The sequence below is a fragment of the Coturnix japonica genome, chromosome 19, assembly GCF_054131305.1.
Source record: "Coturnix japonica strain WE chromosome 19, WE-NBRP24, whole genome shotgun sequence".
NCBI lineage: Eukaryota > Metazoa > Chordata > Aves > Galliformes > Phasianidae > Coturnix > Coturnix japonica.
This window is the reverse complement of record NC_140681.1, coordinates 5,591,442-5,616,687: the sequence shown is the minus strand read 5'-3', so window position 1 is coordinate 5,616,687 and position 25,246 is coordinate 5,591,442. Positions and strand designations below refer to the sequence as shown.

Here is a 25,246-nt window from a genome sequence, read left to right as displayed (position 1 = left end):
AGGCAGACAGACAGCCTGTCCCTGCCAGTGCCCTCCAGCTGCGACCCTAACCCTATGCATGATAACAACTGGCTTACCTCGAGGCAAACTCATTTATTGACCCTTTAAGACTAACGTTAAAAGACCAATGGAAGCTAATAACGTGCAATACTTTCTGCAAGCTGGATCTGTGACCACGTGGAGCAGATTTTAAATTACCCACCTCATTACAGGCAAAATGCCACCAAAATCTGTGGAAAATGCAGCCTGTACTACAGATACGTACACAAGTTGATTTGCAAGCTGGGAAGTGCAGAGACTTTAAAACCAATTCCCACCTATTTTGCATTAGGTTTTTAAGAGGGCTTAGTAAATGTGAGTATAGTTTTCAGTGCCACTTTTCTTACAAGGTACCAAGGAGCACTGGGTCGGGTCTTGGGCCTGGTGCCAACATCTGGACACCTTGCAGGTCACCGCCCCATCACCTCTGGGCTTTGCAAAGGGTATTGGTGAACTTCTGTGTGCCAGTTCTCAGCCTAGCTATTAATTCAGCAACAACAGCCCCAGGGCCAGGGCAGGAGAGCTGCAGCCATGGCTCCCTGTTTGTCAGGAGGATTCCTTTCCCCTGCCTTGCCTGCACTGTGCATTCAAATCCACTTTAGAAAAAAAATCTTGTTTTCTTCTGCCCTGGTTTCAGAAATAGGTGTGGTTACAGCTCAAGGCAGCGGTTCTGTGTTATGTACAGGAGGGTAAGAGAGAGAAATGTTAACAGCCCTTGAAGTCTGTTACCCTGAACTAGAATATTACCTCCAGCCACATAGCACTGATACGTACAACCACATATTTGCTCCAGTGTAGGATGTGATATAATTATAGCCAATTAAATGTTTGGGCTTTTTTTTTCTAAGGCGCTTTTTAAAAATCAAGTTGTTATCCGTTCATCAGACTGTCAGTAAGCACATCCCTTTCACATACAACGTGTTTCACTTCTGTTCAGGTAACATTACTCATATACAATCCTCATGGCAATTAATGATAACTCTGTATCATTTCAAAACCTCCGCAAACAAACTAAAAAGTAATAGTGATAAAAATCCTTTACCCACTTGAGACTAGATCATGAGGGTTTTTTGTTATTACTAACTATATTTATACTCACCTACATCTCAAAGAGCCAGCTGTGGGGTCACGGCACACTCAGCCCCAGTAATGCTCACTCATGTTGCCATCTTCAGGCACAGGGACAGATCGTACCCTGATTATTATTAAGTTGCAGTCCTATGTGAATCACCATATATTGCCTGGGTCCTGAAATGCCAAAATGGTGAAGTGGCCTACAGGTAATGTCTTCTGTGGTGTTATGCCAATGGCACCACTGCAGACCCAGCGGACAATGCTGAAGAGCTGCCTGTGTTCCTTTACAATCTGAGTTGTTCCTCAACAGCTACCATTTAGCCCCATTTCCATCCCTCACAAACAGCTTCTGCCTTTATCCTAAATAAGTCACAGAGTTTAAACAATGCTATTTAACCTCCCATGCCCTTTCCCCATATTTCTACCAGTGCCAAACACACGTTAACTCATTCCTAAAAGCCACACGCTGCCCAACCAATGCTGCCTAAGGAAAGCATTCATGAGTGTTTATGGGGCAGCTGAAGTGTAATGATTTAGTAGATGTTTATAAATGTTTATACTGTACAGATTAACATTCCCCAGGGGGCCTGTAATGAAGAGAGCGCTCCAACTGGAATCAAACCAGCCAGCCCGAGCTGAATGAGCATGAATGAATCCTGCTGGCCTACCCTCACTAGTTGTTTACTTAGTTTGAACGGATTTCCTCTATCCATGCTCCTTCAGCATTTTGTTTAAAAGAGACCAAAGAAGAGGATACTCTTACAAGGAGCACAGTTTGGAAAGTAGAAGCTAGAAAATCCAGCCTGACACATGGATCATGGTAATTCCTCACAAACTGCACTAGAACAAGGAACAAAGAGCCCTACCTGTCTGCTTTGGAAGTCAAGGCTGAAATTCCCACTGACTACAAAGGAAATTAGGTCTCAGTCTTAAAATACAGTTTTCGAACATCAAGGTTCCCAATGCCTTCTTTACTTCTGTCTCTAATAATCAGATCAGTTACCTTCAGGATATTCTGCCCTCTGATCTGGAAGGCAGGGGTAGGGAGCAGAATAAGCCCCCACATCATTTAGGATACAGAAGCAAGCTGCTACTTCACCTGCACTGTCACAAGCCCATGGACTGATGGAATCCACCCAAGAGTGTGCAGGGAGCTGGTCCAAGCGATTCCCAAGCTGCTTCCCATCATTTAGCAGCAGCTCTGGTCAGCCTGGGAAGTCTCAGACAACTGGAGGCTTGCTAAGGTTGTGCCCATCTACAAGAAGGGTTAGAAGTATAATCCAGGGAACTAGAAGCCTGTCAGCCTGACCCTGGTGCTCACATTCCTTCTGGTGCCTCGCTCCTTCACTGATGCAAGAAGATTCCTCGCTTTCCCCCAGATTATACTAATTCTGCTTGTGAGAGTTTGCACTGGACAAACAGAAGCACCACACGTTACAGGCAACGAAATAAAATAAAACTCTCAAACCACAGCACTGAGGGCAGTTCCATTGGAAACGTCTGCTGTGATTCTCCAGCCTCTCTAATGGATCAGATAGACGTAGCTCTCTCCACACCAAAGCACTTGTTTCAACGGGTTTCTGAGATGTGTTCAAAGGTTCAGGAATAAACTCACTCTGAATCTCAGATGGAGACACTGGACAAAGGCAGTTTTGTCTGCAGTGGTTTATTTGCCCATCTCACAAAGCTGTCTGAGCTAGTTACAGCATTTGGCAAACACTCCCAGTCCAAGTTCTTCACAGAAACCCCACTTGGGTCGTTAGGTGAGTGGAAAAGACAGATATTTGAAATCTTCTAGAGCACTGTAACCATCAGGTAATTAGCTGTAGCAGTCTTACAAAGTAGGAAAGGCTCATGAGAGCTCTGAAGTGAAAGCACAAAATGCCTCCTGGAACTAATTTTGGAGCGGCTGAAGTATTTAATCCTGCAAATTATTGCCAGTGAGGAAACATCAAGGTACTGCTGGATCATAATAGTGGCAAACCAGCCGGAATGGTTCACCCGAAGCTGCCTCCTGCTGATGGCTGAGTGATCAGACCTGCCTTACATCACTCACAAAGGACAGGGTGCAGGGGCAGCTATGTTTTGTCCCCTGTGACTTGCAAAGTAGCCTGGAATCCTCCTTCTTTGTGTGTGCAAAGGATCCTTTATTGGCAAAGCCAGGGCAGCCCTATGTTGCAAGTAGTGAAGAATAAGGAAGAATAAACACTGGGGGTGAAGACAGCACCTTAGGACAGCTTGATTATCAACTCTAGTTCCAGGGATGCTCTCCGTCCTTCAGAGAACAAGGAAGGGTTTGTAGAGGTGCACAAACACCTCTTTCATTTGAAAAGATGCGTTTGGAATTCTTGATCTGCTAACAGAGTCCACATGAATGAGGTTGAGGAGACTGGATTTATCCTTTCACCCTTCTAGGAGTCAGACTCTCCACATGTGAAATGGGTAAAGTTAATATTAACCTCTTCAGACCTGAAATCCTCCTGTTTATTTTGATCAGTCACCACACCAAGTGAAGGAACGAGGGAAGTCCATGTTTCTTCCCACTGGGAAGCCACTCAAGAGTCACGTTGCTGTTCTAGTTTAAGAAAAAATTCATTTCATTTCTAGCTTAAATATATTCATGGCCAATTAGTATCCATTTGTTCTTGTGCCAAAATATTCTTTTATCTTTAACAAGTAGTTTGTCTAGCTCTGTGCAAACTATATACTTGATTGCTACAGAACCCAGGAATTTCCTCTTCCCCAAGCTGTAGGAAAAAGTGTTGATGCAAGAACAAGCTGTAATATTTCATGCAAATTTTGCAGGAGCCCATCCAGATGTGTGCAAGAATCTGTGTACTAATTTCAAAACCATTTCCACTACCATCATTCCCAGCTAGAAGGCTTCTCCCATCCTTTAAAAAACAAAAAGAGAAGCAGCAAGCTACAGTTTAACCTTTCCTTGAGAACTGCTTTCCTAATGACATAAGCTGCAATGTATCATCCTCTCCAAAACCCACCAGACACTAAGAAGCATCCCATCTACAAAGATACGAATTATGATGCTGCACATTTGATTAAACAACAAGCACTTTGGAACTCAGATTCTCTTTCTTTTCAGGCACAGGTTTCCTTTTGCACATGAACCATGCATAGACTTATAAAACCAAGTGAAGGAAAGTCAGAAGTTGACCATAAAACCGTATACATATGCATTATGATTCACTGTTTAAGGATAAGATTATATCTTATTTTCCCCCAGATTCTACCCCAGGATGGACAGTGCTCACTTAATAAGCAGATATTCAATATCTTGTTACAGCATCGTTATTCAGCGTGTGGCTTGAGGTCTTATTTACCACATAGTATTCAAAACCTACTTGGAAAACACAGCAGCTAATCTCTCATGAGTTCTTCTAGAGCTCTTATCAATATGGCATACGAATGCTTCAGAAACATTAACTTCTGAATTAACCCCCTAAGATGAGAGGATATTACTATTCCTGTTTAGCAGATGGGAAACTGAAACACAAAGAGATTCAGGTCAAAATATGGGCAGTGGATACCCAAACTGAGATGTGTGTGAATTGATTTTGCAGAACGCTTAACATACTACATCACATGTCATGAGAAATACTGCTAATGGTGTGTTCTACAAACGGGAACACAGAAAGTAAAAATAAGAGCCAATTGTGAACAGTTTAGCTTAAGCTTCTCTCACACCAGATAAGTTTTACACTGTTCAGATGCCTTACCCAGGCAACTATCAATTTTCTTTGCACTACTCTTCCTACACATCTGTACCAAAACCAGGCAGAGCCCTTTAGACACCAACCTCCCTCTCTGTGCAACTGTGACTCACCTCCTGCTCAGCTCCACCTTCTGCATGGAATGAGAGCAGAGTCCTGCACTAAATATAGCACCTAGCCATGTAATTAAGACTATGAGAAATGCGCATACAAACGGAAGCCAAATAAACACTGCATGGGAACCTTAATTTCACGATTTCCCAATATCCTTTCCTAAATAATAAGCTTTTCAAGGAGAACGCTGTCTCCGTTATATAAATATACATACTAAAATGCATATATGCACACCATATGTATAATACATATGATATAAGCATTATTATATTAAAGAAATAATAGAAGTTTATATATACTCTTGTTCCTGATTTACATCAGCTGATATTTTCAAAAGCTGAAAAAGGTTAGAGAAATAAAATACCTGCCTTATCACGGAATACTAAACCCAAAGTATTAAAGTTTTCAAGCTGAAATTAGAGTCGATCCCAACCTGCCTACAGCTTCCAGTTCAGCATTTTGCCCATGTCTTTTCCTTCTCAGGGATAGAAGTGCTTGGCTGAATCAGGCCCACATTAGTTTTAGTTAGCAATACATAGAGGCAGCACTCTGAATTTCCAGTGTGCAGCAAATCCATTTATTTCATACCTTTATTCTGTTCTGAACTGGGAGAACATTTATTCCTCACATGCCTCCAACTTTCAAATTTCCCTTGAAATTTTACTGATGATGGGTTTAAGTTACTGTAAATAAATTGACCAGAGCTGATACCAACATGGGAAATTTCATCGTGTCTTTACAGTTTGACAGTTACAAGGAAGCAAAGAAGCCTGGAAAGTTTCAAGCAACCTTAGTTATAGCTGCAGCTACATCTCCATCCATTTCTAAAATACCACTGTAGTAGAATACAGGGAACTGCACTCGTGGGCAGACACAGAGCGCTTTCAGGAGGTAAAACCAGGGTTTGGGCTCACCGGGCATTATTTGTGACCAAAACATGGGAATTTGGGCCATTTTGCTGGTTGATAGTTTGTTCTTTTGTGTTTCCTCATCAAGAGGGTGAGCAGAGTGCAGCACCAACTTGATGCAGATGACTTGGAAGGTTTCTCTGGGGCTTGTTGTGAACCTTGGACTCTCCCCATTTACTGAGAAAATGCAGAGAACCATTTGATCAAAAATCCATACATCGGGATCTTCTATTTTGAAGGGAGATGGGAAACTGGAATTAAGCATTCAGCCGAGGGCGGCTCTTTCCATAACAGTCGGGCAGTGAAAACCGCTCAGCCCCAACACCGCTGCCAGCAACCAGCAAGGAATTCCCCTGTCATGAGGCCCATGACTCACGCCTGCCCCTGCTGCTTCTCTCCCTCAGATGTAGAGGCCATGTTTGTGGTCTGGGATGTGTCAGGGGAAAGGCACTGCCAGAGCAGCCCCGTTGCTCAAGCCTTTGCTCACTGCTCAGAGTGACAGCACGCAGGTGGCACCAGCTCCACCATCCATCCCTATGCAGACAGACAATGTCCCTTCATCTCTCTTTAACCTCATGCTCCTGCCCCTCCTGAATAACCAGAGTAACTGTCAGCTCCCAGGCAGCTCCAAAGCTTCCCCTGGGGCTTTTAGCATCGTTTTCAGCAGTGCAAAATAAGGCTCTGCGTGCAACAGTGCTAAAACTGGTATGGAGGGCTCTCATCAGCTGTACTCAAATTAATAACAGAGCTGCTGCCACAGCAGTGTGAGCAGTTTGCAACATTTGTATTTCAGCTCTGGATATTTATTGCTTTGTTTTTCACAGGCCCTTTTAATGCCTCCAGGAGTAATTTATGGGGACAGAATAACATAAAAAGAGCAGATCCCACTTATTTAAATCTCTGGAAGATGAAAATCGCATGAGAGTAGCAGATTTCACATTGCTTCCTCTCCACAAATGGCTTTCTGAGGCAGTAAAAGCAAAGGAAAAGCAAACGAACACCAGACAAACACCAACATATTCAGGTGTCTTTGGGCTGACCCAATCACTGCATGGAGGTACTCAGATTTACTCAGGTTTGAGTGCTGTTTTGCTAACCCATCCCACAAAAAAACTGCAGATTTTAGTAATCATTAACCTAACCAGCCAGATACATACTGTAATTTCTTTTTTTAATTAATTTTTACTGCAGTAAAGGATTACTGTATAAAAACGCAGTCCTTCGCATTCATCTTGGTACTTCTCAGATTGATGAGTAATATGTGTGACTGTGGTAGCTTTTATTTTTTGGCAGCTCTTACTGCTCCTGCTCCAGCGCATGAAGCAGACTCATCTGCACACCCAGGATGGTCCAAGCTTCCAGCAACTGACACGCTGGTTATTTATCTTATAAAAATAAGCAAATCAGTGAAGCATGACTAATGAACTTTTTGATCCAGGGAATGCTCATCTATGCAGTCTCATTCAGAATCATAACCTTCTGGGGCTGGTAATAGCAGTGAACTGGGACATTGCACCTAGTTTCCCTCCTAATGCTGGGCAGTGTTGTTTTGGGGTATCTGTCATACAAAAAGCTTTACGTTATTTGAAGCACAACGTGACATTTCTGAAATAAGTACATTTTGTCTATAGGAGGAGGATTAAAGAGGCTTCTTTGCTTTGTCTTTTCCCATTAATTAATATTCTGCCTCCTTGATTTCCAGATAAAGTCACAGACCATAAGATAGAATGTTTTTCTACTTCAGCTCTACTATATTTCATGCTTTGCTTCACGAGACCCAATTTATTACAGTGATGGATGAATCATAAGAGTATATTTTAAACAACCATGAGTGTACCTGCTTGGCTGCTCATTTTTCACAAAGTCATTCCAGGAAGCATTTAGAAGTCAGAAGACTGCCCCAGAATTTGCTTGAATAATCCAGACGTCGCGATTCTGCAAGACAGGATAGAAAGTCAACATGAGAGCTTTCTTGGGCTTCCAGTTCCATCAAAACGCCATCAAGACCTTTGATGGTTTAACACACTGTTTTCAGGCAGTGTTGTGAAGGGACATGTAGCTCAAATGATTTCTCTTCAAGCCTCAATCTAGATTTCCACCCAGTGGAAAAGGTGCATGCATGCACAGCTTCATTTCCTGTCACCTCAGTGCAACTGGGGAACACAAAGCTGCAAACATGTGCAAGTCCTTTCAAAATCACAGCCACCACAGCTCAGAGCTTTGGAAAGCTGTGAGATTATTCATAATTTCACCAGCCTGACTCAGCAGAAGGAATATGGAACCATTTCAAGTCACATTTCAAGCTGCTTATAGTTATAAGGAAAAAAGTTGCGTCCCCTGAATGAAACACAGTTTTCTTTGTTCCTCTATCTTATGTTTAAGGAGAATTAAACCTTCCCAAAACTTGATGGAAAAAGGGGGTGAGGGGGATACAGAAGGACAATTCATCTCTAAATTACATCGTTCTTCAGAGTAAACCACAGAGAGTTGTAATGGGACAAGTAAATTTTCTTTTTTTTTTTTTTTACGTGGCATAATTAATTAGAATCCATAAAACCCAATTAAACAGCACTTTTGAGACTATCAAGCGGTGTATGTTTGAAACTGCAAATATGACAGCATAAGTACGATTTTATAGCTGGGCACACTCCTCAGGATTATTTTCGGTGCTCTGCTGAAATGGGAAATGGCACCACTTTGGCCCCTGCTAATAAATCGCTTGCAAACAGGCTATATTAATAATCTTTATGGGGGCAGGATGGAAGCCAGATGGGGCAGGGAGGGGAGTGTGGAGGTAGCATAATATATCGGCCTGGAAAACATAATCCAGGCCAAAGCAGACGTTTAATCTCTGAGTGCACCTGAGAGGGCTGCTAATGTAAAAGGAGAGGTGGTGGGCTGAGAAGGGAATCCCCAAGAGACAAGGGAGGAATTTTTCAAGGTAAAAACCCAGGTGACCCCCAGCCAGTAGGCACTTGGCCATCTGCATGGAAGGAAACAAAGGAAAGAGCCGCGTTCCAGCAGGTCTAGCAGCCTCCAGCAAGGCAGGGCCTCATCCCCTTGGCTTGGAAATGCCAACTGGTGCTGGGGCACCCACCTCACCCTGCCTCCTGGTCATACTCAGCCCTTCCTCACTGCCCTAGGGAAGGGTACACATGTGCACGAAAGCAATGGGTTCCATGCATGAGCACAAGATTGATATACAATCCATTGCAAGTTAAAGCTCACTTTGCCCTTGTTTATTTACATGAGGCCCCATTTATGTTTAACTTGGCAGCCCAGAGGTCTGCTCCTTGTGCCAAGCACTAATTCCTTGACTGCCCTGACAGGCCCTGGCGTGCACACCTGAAAGTCATTAACGCTCGGACCCATTTTGTTTTCACATTTTGAGGCAGTGACCCGCAGCCACGTACAGCTTCAGCAGACACTCTATCATCTCTCCTGTCATCAGCTTCGCGCTCAGCAGCCCGGGCACTGCGAGACCACAATAAGCAATGGACTAACGGGAAAGGCCTCGATCTAAGAGGACGAAGGACTCCGTGGAGCTCCGTCCCCTCCAGCACACAGAGGGCGAGGGATGCTTTGTAGAGGCCTTTCCTCTTGAGTTATAAGTTTGTTTGGTTTGGGAATATTTTATCCTTCAGCAAACAGCGATGCAGTGTGATCAGTAAACTGCCTGTGTCAGCTGAGCTTCGGTGGCAGAACTGGACAGATTCAATACTGACAGCCCCATGGTATGCTTCATGCAAGTTATTCCCAAAAAGCAAAACTATATCTTACCAGTCACTCAGAAGATTCCTTCAGAGTCACCCACCAACACAGGATGAATAATGAATAAGGAAGTGCAGAAATACGGACTTTCAGATGAGACTGGGAAGCGAAAGTGTAGAGAAAAGCTGGTCTGGATGGGAAGCACAGCAATGAAGGTGTGCACCACCTATGGAAAGAATATAGCAGACATGTCACAACAGAGAGGAGATATAATTCGCGTATTTTCTCTACACATTTCTGCAGAAATTCTGTTGCACCCCATATTATGTGTTCTCTGAAGGTTTGCCACAACATCGTTGTATGTGGAGATGCTGTTCATCTAGTTTGTGGGAGTTCTTTTAGAAAATAACAATATTTCCTACAGATCTTCATTTCATAAAGCTGTTTCACCTGCACTGAGATCTGTAAGCTTTCTCCCCTATGCAAGTTATTTTAAGCTCCCAGTCTCCCTACCAGCTCCAAACGCTGCCATTTCTATTCCCTCCATGTTTAATTTTCTCTCTTTAAAATTGATAAGGATGGAGACTCTGACAAGCTAATAGTCAGTCCAAGACCACAAACAGGTTTTAGACTAAGTTCTCATGACCTTGAAAAGGAAGGAATGGGAAGCCTAAACCCTGGAGAGCTTTAGATTTCCACAGGGGATAACAGCATTACATATTTTCTATGGCAATCTCAAGGCCATGCACTTTGAAGTCATCACTTACTATACATTTATCTTAAAAAACAAAATAAAGCCAAAAGCCTGAACAACAAAAAACCCATTTTTGGATTCTTCTGGAGGCTTTTTTTTTTATAGCTCTTCTGAGCCCTGCACTGTTAGACATGTGGTAACTCACAGTCAGAATACAACCATGAAACTAATAAAATGTTTATAAATGCTTTCAGACAGTACAAAAGCAGCATTTTCTCTGAAATATATTAAGTGCATGCTGATATTGACATTTTTTCAGAAGTCTGTGTAGTTCACATGTGGCTCCTCTATCAAGTCCCTCATTGTGGGGATTTTCAATGTTCTTCCTTCTCACTGCACCCCTGTGAGATTAGCCAGCGTAATACTTCCCACTGGTACACGTTACTTTAATAGCCAGAAATGAAAATGGACCTTAAAGTGTAAAAGCTGTGATGGTTTAATATAAGATCTTGCTCCAGGAGCTCATAACACAGGCTTTCTTCCGAGAGATTTTCTTAATGAGGAAAATAGAAGAGTGCCCTGCATTGTACAAGACATACTGAGGCAGAAGACCTTCCTCTCCAATTCAAGCAACATATAGGTTAAGAAGAGTCTGGCTGGGCATTTTGGAACTGGGCACTCAGTATATGCTTATGTGGGCATATATAAGGTCATATACAGTGGAAAAAAAGGTGAAATAATGACTTTTTTCTTAAATTCTAGTCTAGATGTTTCATGTAAAGGGCTCATATTAAGGAGGTTGGAAGCTGGGACTGTACCAGTCTGGTGGTTGAGCTCGTTAGGGGGCATGAAGAGTATCAGCAGCCATCTTAAATGGATGGCAAATGTAGTTTGTATAGACATGTGTCATTCCTGTACTGCAGCCAAGTGAAACTACAAACGCTATTAAAAGTATAAGGAGGCTTTAATTTACATTCTTGTTAAGGCATCTTTATGTTGCCAGAATATTGCAAGTGGGCTTAGCATAAATGAGAACCTGGCCTTAATATTCTCAGACAAAAAACTGCAACAAATAGACACACTGACTTGCATTCTTATGCTCCCTTCTGTTAACCTGATGTACGCGCACCAACCAAAACTGGGAGATAGAACACTGCTCCTCACGCTCCTCTGCTGCACAGCAGCTTCAATGAGCACCAACAATCAAAAGACTCATTTCATGCACCAGCTATACCAGCCCTGTACAGCACCACAGCTAACACCACCACAACATGCAACTAGAGTCACCAGCAATCACAGAGCTAAGGTCAACTCCAGCACCTGCCTCGCCATGAAGCATCCATGAACCTCAATGCCTTTCAATAAGCTTCAGACTTTTAGCAAAGAAGACCAAATACCATGAATACCACAGACTGGAGCTTCATCCTTCACTAGACAGAAGCAAAACAACAAGCAAATTGCAATGATCCCTGCCTATGTGACCGGCAGCGATACACCCCAGCCAGGAGCCCGAGAAGTTTCTCACTACCACCAGAAGCATCTGTGTACCCCATCCAACAGCCCATTTCCAGCTGAGGCCAATTCCTGATGCTTCAGAGGAAGACAGAAGAACAAACAAACCCAGAGGCCACGTTATGCATGAAAGGAGGAGAGAAAAAAAACAGCCTTTCATGGCCCTGAGGAAGCCCTGGAGCAAAGAGATGAGACAGTGGGGTTCAGAGCAGGCTGTGAAGAGACCATTCCATCAGAAATGAAAAATCATCACATAAAAGACAAATGAGAGAAAAGGTAACTCTAAACACACCTAAGGAAAAAGGGTAAGATTTTAAGGCCTCTGGAATCAATAAAAAACAAAACAAAACCTCATCCACCTTATTCAGGCCAAGATTCTTAATTCAACAGAACTACATTCATTACTAAATAGGAGATCTGTAGCTCAGGAAATGTCGTCTTAGGATGTGTTAATTTTCATAGGCAAATGGAAGGTGCTAATCTGCCCCTGTCACTGTGTAATACTGAACAGTTCAGTGCAGACTGAGCTTGGAAACAGTCTATGGCAGACATCCTTAAAAATTCATTCAAAATATATCGAAAGAATAATCTTTTCCAAATCTGTCAGTGAGATCTGTGCCACCGTTCCTGGCAAGAAAACCAGCTTAATTTGGTAAAACAGTTACTTTTGCTCTCACAAACATTTGAAAAGAAATGAGGTCACAGAAAGAAAAACAGGGATGCTAAGAAGAGCTTTGATAGCTCCTCAGCAGCACACTGCTGTATTACAGGGGCTATTTCCAAGGGACTGCATGGGCTCTAAATGCATAAGTGGGGCAGGGAGGGAGGTTAGGCTCAAAGTAAGGGCTGAGGCACTGCAAATTCGATTCACCAAGTGGTTTTGCCCTGAATGCTTTTCCAGGTCTCACACCATTACATAGGATGTAACATCATTATGATGTCAACTCTTGGAGCAGGGAACAAGCTGATTTAAGTTTTACGAGGGAAAGGATGAATATTTTCAAAGGAATGGTGAGTCGAATAATGCAGAACTGGTAGGATCACAGTTCAGGGAACTCATGGTTACGCTTTGAACTATTTTTAGCAAGGTACTGCGAGTTCAGGGATAGCGAGGGCTGAAGTGAAGCGCAGCCTCTCAAAGCACTGACAAATTTCTATCAATTTTGCAGAAAGGGAATCAAAACCTCCCTTGCCTTTCACTGAAGGTGACTGCTGTAGCAAGGCTGCTGCCCACATACGGCCAACTGCATGTATGGGCAGGGGAAACAGCACGTGTGCAAGAAGCCTTCTCTCCCTGTGCTCCATCCAAGGATGAAGGACGAACACTGACCTTATGCTTGAAGTCACACAAACCGATCATCTCTGCTTCCTTCGGGATGCAGCAGGACTCAGGCTTTCTCCAGCCCTGGCACAACTCTTCATCATGCGGCACTGCCTTCCCATGGGCACTGTGACTTTGTTCTACCCACCCAAGGAGGTTCTTCCTCAGCTTGACATCAATTCCAGTGCTTTGAATCTGTAAGGGGAAAAGTAACAAACAAAACCACATCAACTTCAGGTATCTAAAAACAAACAAACAATAATACCCACACAAGCGGGTAAGTTTGCCATGCAGGTTTCAAAGCTGTTGCTATTCCTGCAGTCAGAGCACATTAATAAAATCCTCCCCCCCAGCTTTGGGGGAGCTGCTGCAGATGCTTATATGTGCCAGCTCTTGTTATATTCTTTTTTCTTCCTTCTTTAAATGCATACTTAGGAGTATTGCAGATCACCGGGAGTGCACAAGGAATGGGTTGCTTTATAAGCTTTACTACAATTATGGAAAATGTTGGAAATACATACTGTACATTTCCTGTATGTTGGGACTGCTACAAGCATAGAAAACCCACATTGAAGGGGATTTCTATGCAAGCTATGCTCCAGATGAAGATTGTATTACAAGCTTGGATTACTGATTTAAACCTCTTCTTTTCTCCCCACCCATTTCTATGATAGCTTTTAAACTTGAATAGCCATATAAGTTCAAATGTTCTTTTATAGGGCGAAATAAACAGCTTTTATGGTTCAGAAACTGCATGCTTAGACATCAACACTTCGCCACTAATTCACGCAGGTTCAAGCTAAAGAAATAACTCCTTTTCTTCTCTACAGTTACTGAGGATTATTTTTTTTCCAAAAAAATTCAAGATGCACATTAAATTAGATGTTATGAAAATTGTGGATGCAGACAATGTTTCTCTTGACAAAGTGCATCCAGCGTGCTGCCTTCCACATCCCAGCTGCCATGAAATCAGACAAAAATCACTGCTAAAAACCTCAGAGGTGTTGGATGTTGGTACAAAACAAGAGCACTAATGTAATTTCTATTGGTTTCAACTTCTTCTAAATTGTCAAAGTAAGGGGAAAAGCATTCAGCTCAGCCCTTTCCAGTGGAGAAGCAGGAGATGCCCGTCCCAGCTGCTACATGGACCCTGCAGAGGAACAGCACTGTCAAGCCCTGTACATGATACATTTCCATCCAAGTAAGCATCTGAAGGACTTCATGGATAGCCCTGGCTGTTCTTCCCTATAAAGGGTAAAAGCATTGGGCCAGCTCTGCAAATTCTATATTCACGCACAAGCAACAAGACAGTATAAAACACAAGCAAGACACAACTTCAAGGGGCTGGTACAATCTGCATGTACTGAAAGTTGTTTTCAAACTCAGAGAGAGCAAGAGCTGTATTCTGCTGTTCTGGGGCATAGTCTTATGCCATGGTACAATAGCCATGTCCCAATATCTTTCTCCTAAAACCTACAATGAGTATACATTTTATCTACTCATCTATCCATATATTCCATCCCTGTCACCACATTTTATGCACAGCCTTTAAATTCAGTAACAGCAATTTCTTCTTCCTCCCATTTATCAGCTCCGCTAGCCAGCACTTAAGTGGTTAAGGCAGCGGCTTTGTTTCCAAGCAAAGATAATCCTGTTCCTGAGGACACTATTAATGGTGGTATACGACAACATAATCAGCAGCACAGGGATATAAACAACTCCCAATTATCCCAAACCAAAAATTTTGAACATCTTGTTACATTTTTTCCTTAGGCCTTAAAATTACTGAGTTGTTATGGTTGGATGCTTTGTGGTGAATAAATCTAGAATAATTCCCTGGAAAGAGTGAATTGCTGCTGAAGTGCTGTTAGTGCAAAAGACCACAGGACCACGTTTGCCCTGGCTTTCCCATCCAAAGGGGAAAACCATGCAATGTTCTCATCATGTGGGGATGGGGAAGAAACGGGGAGGAGCGGTGGTGATTTGATTTCGAGGAAGTGGGAAGGAGCTGCACATCCTGCATAGAACACAGGCAACAGGGAGAGCACACAACGTGAGAACACACAAGGCTGGTGTTTCTTAAAGACTTCTGTCCAAATGCTAAATCCTGTAGGCTTTCAGGTATGTAACAAACAGCCATTAAAGAAACCCAGTGCCTGTGCAAGCTATTTCTATCTGCATGAAGGCTGAGGGCATCAGTGGGTGTCCTTTCCCACACCACGCACACCGAGGTACTAATCAAAGCTAAGAGCTCTCACAGAGATAGGAACACAAGATTTGGTGCCAAAAACAGAGATGGGACAGGACACAAGATTTAGATCTGAAGCCAGATCAAAGTAACCGTGTTTAGAGCCAAATCCAGGCACAGGCACTGAATATACCTCCAAAACATGGATGTTTTTGGATCTAAAGTTAAGGTTCTGTCACCCATCTAATCTTGAAATGGGTGGATCAAAGATGTTCAGTCTGAGGATCCGCAGAGTGCTAACAGATAGTTTTGAATGGGAATGATTCAGTACAATGCTTCAAGCAAGGAATAAATTGGTTGGTGGACAAGTTGTGAACTGAAACTGACGTGAAACTGGCTAAGGAAATTACTATGTACTTATAGATTGCTTTGGTGTGTTACCTTGCAAGGTTGGCTTTGTTTATAAAAGCAGGGAAAAAGAGGTACAATGTGGTTGAGAAATTGGCTCAGAACACTGGCAGCAATGCCAGAAGAGACTGGAAATTAAGAAGGATGTCCAGTGGTTTGAGTGCTGGCTCGGAAATCAGAAGCAATCATATGTTTGCTTCTCCATCCCAGATTTCCTGCATGACCTTGGCCAAGTCATTTACTGTTTTGGTGTCTCAGCTTCCAACTCATCAAATAATAAACCTTGTTAAAAATAAAACTTAAACAAAAATTGTGGGGAGGGTAGAGCCCAGAAAAAAAAGAGCTCTCCTCACCTTTTGGCAGCCTCATGACTTGCAAGTGGCCTGATATACTGGATAAGGAGAATGGATAGCTTCCTGAATTATTCAAAACAGAAACAAAGAAATACAATTATAGAAATGAACTGCTTGCAAAACACTTTAGGCTATAGGGACAAACCTGTTGATAGATTTTCTGACAGCGTTGTGCTTTAAGGTAGCCACACTCCAGATCAATCTATGGGAAAGAGAACAGACCTGAGAATAGTTGCTCTGTTCAGGCTGGCATTGGAGTTTGCTGCTCTGTAGATGGCACAAATGCTAAACTTCTTTTCTGCATTGTTTATGTGAGCATAAAGTGGTAATAACTGCAGGCCACCAAGGAATCAGTACTGGCATATATTTGTATGAGATGTGGCCACAACAACCTTATCATTTATTCCAGTATATGCATTTTCTTGGCCACCATTGTTCAGACTCATCTAAGCTACACTAACATTTTTGGCCAGTATAAACTTTTGACCTGATGTCTGTGCAGATCTGAAAGGAATTTCCCCTTCCACACACATGATCTTCCATTAAACAGAGCCAGTTCCACGATTCCTGGAAGAATTAAAAGGTACAGATTTCCGGTAACTCTGGATCTTTGCTGTTAACATTGTGGTCTCCGGCTGGGACACAAGAGAATTCCTTCACACCTCATGCAGGCTGGTCATTTAGGGATGGCCTTATACAGCCAGTGAATAAAGGTGGAGTAGAGGGCCAAGCATTTCTACCACTGTGTTCTCCTAATTTGGCTCATAGGGTTTGCTGGATGCATCTTGGGACACTGCTACAATCCTTCTAGTATAAAAAGGAAACAACTTTTTAAATGTCTGCACAACTAGAAGTTGAATTTCCACTGAAAGCCATTTGACTGCTAGCATTAAAGGTCAAGCCTTATAAATATATTTTGGCAATAAAAGTAGTAAAAATAATGAAACCAATCAGTCAGATCAGTAGAACAAGCATCAGAGACATAAAAAAACTTAAACTATGACCCTACAATACTGTAGGGCTTCAAGAAAGCTTAGTTGAAAAGCTTCCTCCTCCTTACCAGCCCTTCAAGCTGTAATTTTTCAACGCTTCCATTTCTCTGCTGTCTAAGCCCGATGTCTCTGAAAGAAACATGGCCACTTAGTGCACCCAGGCTTAAATTCCTCCAGAAGCCTACCTGCTTGTCAGTGCCCCCATTGCTCTGCTTAGAGGTGACAGAGCTGTTGCATTCTCAGTTGAGATGCTAAGACAAACATCTAGAACAAGGACTACACCCTAAATCTCTCTCATTCACAGATTAAGGAATTTCTCCTTGTGCTGCAGGAGTGCAGCTCCTTTTCAGATAGCACCAACTCTTTCTCATGTAAAACCCCACTACCAAGTCCTGGCAAGCTGCAGAACACAGAAGGCCCTTAAATATGTTATGCCGAGAGCCCTCCATGATAGAAGGCAAAAAAATCTCTCCTTCCTGGAGCTGAGTCTGCTCCCTGCCCAGCATCATCTGAACCCAAGCACTCAGGATGGGTGATTTTCCAGTTAACCCCACTATGGAGATGAGCCTTTGAGGTTTGTTGCATTACAGCCTGCACATCCTTTGATGTGCTACCTCTAAGTGTCAATATTGTGTGAAAATCTGAATGAAGTGCCTTCGGGAATACAGCCAAAAGCCTTTTTTGTACTTCGGTCTTTGGAGGAGATGCTCCTCCTAGAGTCCACCTGGGACTTCTGGATTAAAGCAACTCATTGTAGCTTTCTCAGAGCCCACACTGTGTCTCAATTGCTGCACACGTTCTGGGAGAACAGTTTTAGGTATAAAATTCGCTGCTTCCTTGCAGGAAAGACATTTGGCAAAGGCAAGAAACGCCATGTATCTCTCAAATTGCATGCACACATGGTGCTTTCATTTCCCTTTCACTTGGACACCACTGCAAGCACTGTAACAGCCTCAAGTGTTGCTAATCTCTTTAGCCACAGACACAAAGATACATCAGAGAAGGGCCTCACAAATTACATGCATCTTTATGCAAAAGCAAATACAGACGAAGTTCGCTGTTTCCACGTGTGGCGTAGAAATTACTGTGCAGATTACACATCTTATTAATTCTATGCCAGTGAACTTTTCTTCCTGCTTATAACAAAGCGTCACATTATATAGTCAGGTTTTCCAGCATCTTTTGATAGAAATGGTGTTTTTATTGCTGCATAAAAAATACAAGGCCAGTTAAGTGTTCAGTATTTTCTTATAAAATATTTAGGTTTATAAACTGTTTCGAACAGGCTTGTGTTTATATAATATTCACAGACGTCTGTAATGTCTCTCATGAAAGCTAATGTATAAGCTCTTAGCTACTGCAAAAGGGTTTCAAAGATGCTCTGCCCATCAAAGTAGTGCGAAGAGTAACTCTGGTAACAGATGGTTTTGAGCTTAATATTTATACCTTCCACTGCTGTCTAGGTTGAAATTTGCTTACTTTATGAGCGAAGGTCTCAATGCATTTAAAATTTAAATACCTGACTAGGACACCCTTACTCAGCAAAACATAAACACATCTAATTTCATGTACATGCTTACATTCTTTAAGTCCCAGGGCTCAAATCATATGTCCACATCATTTCTTTTACTAGGAAGAAAAGCAGTCAAGAACACAGACATTTCTGAGGCAGAAGGTCACAAGGGTAAGATGCTCTAATGTCTTATTTTCTAGGTACTGACCAAGCATCTACCACTACTAAGACTTTCTGAATTTTCTTGCTTGATTCTGTAACAGCAAACTGTCCTGCAGAGATTTTATTACTTCTCTTTCTCACTATTTTCCATTATCTTAAGTGAACTAAAACAAAAGCCACTCAGACAACTTCACATTTGGTTCCATGTCCAGTCGAACCCAAAGCAGAGGTACGATTCTGCTTCTCCCATCATCAACAGAGCATATCATCTACAGAGTCATGTTTTTACCTTGTGTCATTTTGATGTTGAACAGCAGGAAGAACCAACATTTTATATCATTTTGAGTGCATTCTTTGTAACAGAACAACGTCAGAGGCTCTCCCTGCATTTCTCCTCCAGCTAAGCTACAAGCAGCACAGCTGATACAGGGAGACTGAGTCACAACCACACAGACTCAGTGCCAGCAGCTGAACAGCACTGTCTAAAGAGAATTAAGGAATCCCTCTCAAACCTATCTCCCCCACACATTAAACGTCAACATCGATCATAGGTGGTTCTGAACCTAAAGGCTTGCAATGAAGATCTCAGACCACCTTTGCCTTGGCTCCATCCAAAACCTTCAGAACAGCCCGGCCAACCAGTCATCTCATGACTTCTGCAGACAAAGCATTTGCAATATTTCATACTTTAAGAGACTAAGTGGCTGATGAAGCATACCAAGTCATCAGCCCCTCACAGCAACAGGCCTTCTGCTTCCTTACACAAACCGGACAGACTGGAAAACAGCAATGCAAGATACCACATCCCTACTGCTAAAGAGTCATTTCCGTATCTACCTCTATCATTCCATGTCTCTCCCTTCTAAGTTCCAGAATGCAACAGACAATGATCCTGTCTTTGATTTTATGTCAGGGCAGGCACTTATCACACTGCAGGTGCACACATATGGGTTAGGCCAGGTGAAGATAGACATATGCTGGATGGCAAATCCAGATCTGAGCAAGCCATTGCCTGAGGCCCTCAAGCAGATATAGAGCCATGAGCTGTAAGCAGGTGCAACAGGGCCAGATGAGTGCTGCTCATGAAACGAATGGCTCTGAAATCCTAACAGCGAGATCTCGGAGAAGTTCCAGGCATAGCTGTGAGCACATACATACCAAGTTGCTATACTTCAGACTGCTGCATCAGCCTTACCAATAGGTACATTAGCATTTTATAACAGTGGCCTGTACACTGAGGTGCATAGTAGCCATCTCTCCCATTACTTTCCTCGTCCTCACGCTGGGACCACTGCATCTTTGACCATTCCAGTGTAATCACAGATTAACATTGAGGGAATCAGCAAAACGCTACAGGGATGTTTGAAACCCAGATCTAACAGCCAACAGACTGAATAAGTTGATACCCAGCACGGCACCAGGCTACATTTCTGGGCAGCAATAACCCTAAATAAAAACATGTGAAAGCAAAGGGGCACGGGCAGATGTAGGATTCAATGGGATTTTTTTCACCCTTAAGTTCACAGATGGTTCCAATCTCAGAGGTTTCTCTGTTTATTTATGGTGACTGATACGCAGTTTGTACTCGATTTTAAAGCAAGTTACAAGGAGGAGTAACTTAATGTGCTGTTTCCCATGAAACATATGGCAGAGCTGATATACGTCAGCATGAAGCACACGTATCATGGCATTTGCCTTATGCTTAGGAGAAAACCTGCACTCGACACAAAATGAAGTCAGGACAGACTTTAAAAAAGAAACAAGATGATCTCGTATCACACTTTCTTCCCTCAGCAGCTCACAAATGTGATTCCAGACTCACAGTGGTAGCCTTTTCTTTTATTTTTTTTTTTTTTAGACAACACTTCCTTTCAAGAGTGCTAGGAAGTATTTGGCACCTTCTGTTGTCTACACCACAATCTCAGAGGTAATCTGGGAACGTTCTGGTTTAACCATATCGCTGATGATACCCGAAAGCAGGAGACTGAACTGACCCCAGTGCTCTCCCTCAAGGCTCTTCTGAAAGCAAAAGAGATTCTCGCTTTGTTCCTCTCTGCAATTCCTGGGACCTGCAGTCATGGAAGGGAAGCTCCATAGTACCAAATGCCACCTGGTGCACAGAGCAATACAGGGCCACAGCAATACCTGCACAGACAAACAGCTCTTTGTGAAGGTTCTCTGTATAACACTAATGGTGCTGAATGTAACTTTCAAAGAAATCTTTGAGTAGTAAATTAATTCTCCTCAAAGCGTGCATTTATAGAAAGAAAAAGAAAAAAAAAAACCTCTAAAACTAAAGGACAAGAAATTACGTTTTCAGGACAAGGGCATTCTGAGGAATTAAAATACAATCATCCTTTTAAGTCAATTTAAATAATTACATGCATGCTGAGGAACACCTTGAAAAGATTCCCCTCCCTGCTGCCTTTAATTTACCGTAATGAGGGACAGTAGTTAACAGTGCCAGTAACAGAGTGTTGTGGTAACTCAACCTCTACAACCCATCTCTAATCAGAAGAGCAGCAAGGATGGGTCAGTGCAATCATTATCAGATTGAATTATTTTAAAAACAAAAGTTTTAGAAGGATCTTTGTTTACTTGATTAACTCCTTGCCATCTATAAAAGATCCTCACCACAAACCTGCAGGTACTGCACCGGGAGCAAGTGCCCTGGATGTACCTGTGTAATATTGCACAGTCTTCTATGGACGGCGTGCATCCATTCATTTTAACGTGACAAAAGATCATCTGAACCCACACATTTCTGACAGGTTGGAATCAAGACAGACAAGGAAGAATCCAGCCCTCACTATTCCCAGCTGGTCACCCAAACACTGCCGGTAAATCACACCAGCTGTGATCTATGGGATGAAAAACATCCAGCAAACTTCAGCAGTTTTGCTTTGAGGTTCTTTCTGTGGGTTGTTGCTTCATTATTTTTTTCCTCTTTCTTTTATTTCTTTCTTGTTAGAAGATCACTAATTGTTCCTTTCTGCTGTTAATTGGCTTACAGTTCCACTCCCATTTTCAGGCTGTCGGTCAGCTGGCAGGTGCGCTGTGCTTTCCCAATAGATGTATTTCACAGCTGGAATCTGCAGTCTGGAAGGTCCTTCCCATTTCCAGCCCTGCGCTTCTTCCAGGCAGAAGGGAGGGAAGGAAGAGGCAGATGCCTTTCCACAGAGACTTAACAACCCTAGCAGGTTCTCAGCATGTCAATAACAATCTAATCAGGCCGTATTATATTGAAGGGAAAATGAGATTTCTGACTTTGCCAGAACACTTCACACATCCGCTTGCTCTTACAGACACATACAACACACTCCAGTTTCCAGATGCAGATAAGGACAACCACACAGTGGGGAAAACAATCCAAGAACTAGTCTCGCCAATCCCAGCTGGACATCAGCCTCTTTCCATCTCCTCTCCTCGCTCTGGATTAATGATCACCGCCTGCAAATTTAATGAAATTCTGTAGACAACTCATTTGTGTTTATAGCACAGGCAGTGCCCTGCGGCTCTGAGGATACAGAGGGAGGAAAGAGAACTAAACAAGAAGTCCCACCTTACCTCTCCCCCAGCCCTACATGGCAGGGCTGAGAGAGCAAGAATTAAACCTGGGAGGGACCTGGTGGCACCTCATGTGAAAGGGCAACCACCAGGACCCCTCCTCCCACATCAATATAACACAGCTCACCCAAGGGTAATGAAAGCATAGCAGAGCATCCTGTTCTGCTCAGTGTAGTTCTTCCTCCTAGAGCTCCCTCCTTGGGTAGGGCTGGTTAAAACCAACTTCACACCCAGGGTGTGTCTCCATCGACTCCAGGTGATAAGACTCAACCTAAATGAAGAACAGGCTTGTGATTTGGTGAGCAGTGAGCCACCCCTTAGTTTGCTCCTTTTTTTTGTGCAGGCTCTGAGGCAAGGATTCAAACCCAGTAGCAATCTGTCCTGAGCAAAAATAAATAAATAAAGAAGGATTAAATAACACAATAGAATTTTGATTCCAGATTCAGAGCCTGCAAGAAGGGGAAGGAGATTTGCTTTCTTTCCTGGCTGACTACCCAAAGTAAAAAATAATAATAAAAAAATACTAGCTCCAGTGAATGAAAAAGAGCCTTTGAGTCTAAACGCCTCACAGTCAGGTCATCCAAACTCCCGGTTGCCTTGATCTCTTTTCCAGCCAATGAGCTTCTCTTAAGCTCTGACTGATGGTGTCATATATTTAAAAATGTGTTTGTTCTGACAATTTTCTGTGCTTTTATGTAAGAGGACAGGCAAGAAACTCATCCCTCAAACCTCAAGGAAGCAGCACAAGTCCTGGCTGCTCGTCTAGTTGGTTCCCTGTGGACTGTTGATTCTTGGACAAGCTGTTATTCCATCGTTAAAATATGTACTTACCCTGAAAAAGAAAATGCACACACAAACATACAAGTAGGTATTATGAGCTTTGGTAGATCTGTGACTCCGATCTTGTGACTAAGGTGTCAGCTGCTTCTGCAGAAATGGACGTGGTAGTGGAAAAACTAAAACAGAGAAGAGTGAGCACAGAGCTGCCCACAGCTGGACTGAGCTGAACTTCCACTGCTCACTCCTAACGCTAGGCTTCCCTCATCGCTCCGGTGTCAGTGAGGTTATGGAAACCAGAGAGGCAAACAAGTGGGAATTTCTAAACACATCAAGGGCTAAAGGAAGGGGAAAAAGGGTGTGGGGGAGCATACTTGGAGAATATCCGTTCTGTGGATAGTGGTACGTTTCTCAGGGTACCCAAGAGAAGGGGAGATATGCCTGTACAAGAGAGGTCATCTGGTATCGGATCACATCACCCCTTTCCTCTTTCCCTTGGCTTCCTTTTCATATTCCCTTTGGAGCACATTTCCCTTTGGTTGTGGGAAACACATAATCCACCATCCCTCTTAAAAACACGTCACAGTGGCACAGCCTGAAATAGAAACCAGATTTCTGCCTTTGAGTCCCCTGCTCGACCCTCCAAAAATCAGAACTAGGACCGAGGGGACAGGACTTGGCAGCCAGGCACAGCCCCACCATACACCACGTGCATTACACCAAACACCCCCGGTGAGGCTCCACGGTCCCCTTCACTGCCTTCCCCTAAGGGAAGGTTTTCACATGAATGCCTGCATAGCTGCTGTGGAAATGCACTCCCAACTCCACATACACATCTACGTGCTCAGGGGTCAGCAGCCCTGAAAATGATGCCCAGACAGCAACGTGATGAATGGAGCACTGGAACTAGATTAAAATAGACTTTCAAATGCAGTTCAATTTAAATAAATCCCTCTATTTTTGTTGCCATTGACTAGCTTAAACTACATTTAGCCTCTGCCATTTGTCTTTTTTTTTTTTTTTTTTTTTTACAATGAATTTGTCATTAACAGAAATAGCCTTTAAGAGAGTAACACAGGCACATGAGCTCACCATCTCCTCGGCTGCATCCCCTTGCTGCATGCTGCCTTACTCCCACAAGTTGCCACAGCGAGGGTCCCCACTGACACCCAGACCATAAAGCCCTAGGGAAGCCCAGCTTCTGCCCCATGCTGCCTTTGTGCAGCCCCTTCCCCATTCTTCTCCCCAAGTCCCAACATGCAGATACAAAGCTGTAACATCCACATCTGGATCAGGCTCCCTGTTCCACCACCCTGATGCAACCTGATGTCCAGCTGATGCACCAGGGCACAGAGGGAGCCCAGGGGAAGGCATGACCCCTGTGGTGATGGTATGTACCTGAGCTCACCTGCTAGCTGTGGCCAGGAGCCAGGCAGGCAGCTCCTCTCTACCACGCAACAAAAAGACACAGCATCCATCTGTATGGTCAATGAAGCTCTTTCTCAGATTCCTGCCGCCCCATGGGGCTGACCTGCAGGGGTGGCAGGTAGCCCTGAGTTTCTGATGTTCTCAGAAATGTAATCAGTGAACAGACAGATATACTGTAAAGGGCAAAAAAACTAAGATGTCAACATAGAAAAACTTTTTCAGATATCAAATAAAAACAGGCTCAATTGGCCACACAGCAAAACAACCAGCAAAGAGAAAACCCAGAAATCCAGCCTGTTTCACATCACCAAAGGCAACTGCCTGCTCCAGCATGAGCCTAAAAACCCAGAAAAACCATTTACTCACATAGATGGGCAAAAAAATCTAGTCAACATTCACTGCAGTTAAGTATTTTCATCCTTGTTTTTGTTTTCTTTTTTTCAATAACAGTCCTCTGCAAATCTGATGCCAAGATGAACAGAGAGAGGCCAGCTCTCTGCCCTGACCCCTCAGAACAATTTGCTGGTGCTCTGTGGATTCCCTGCAGGCTAATTTATGTTAAAGACCATACAGACATTTTCTCTAGCTTTGGAAACTGAAAAATAAATGAATTCTCCAGTGTCAGGATCCTTCCTGAGTGTGTGCAAATCCCAGCTCCTGGGTGCCTGGAGCCAACACAGAATGAAACAAGGCTGCAATGGGACAGCACTGCATTCAGTGACACCATCAGCTCCTCTCACTTCTCCTCTTGCTACTG

At 43.1% G+C, this 25,246-nt stretch overlaps 1 long non-coding RNA gene across 1 annotated transcript in view; it reads right to left on the bottom strand.

Moving 5' to 3' along the window:
- LOC107322899 (uncharacterized) overlaps positions 1 to 25,246 on the bottom strand; it is a 211,435-nt gene that overhangs the window by 42,323 nt on the left and 143,866 nt on the right. The window contains exons 4-6 of the long non-coding RNA XR_014935940.1: positions 13,111 to 13,296; positions 9,644 to 9,800; positions 7,701 to 7,798 (exon numbers count right to left, since the gene is read on the bottom strand). This is a non-coding gene — a long non-coding RNA (uncharacterized LOC107322899). The remainder of the gene's footprint in view (positions 1 to 7,700; positions 7,799 to 9,643; positions 9,801 to 13,110; positions 13,297 to 25,246) is intronic.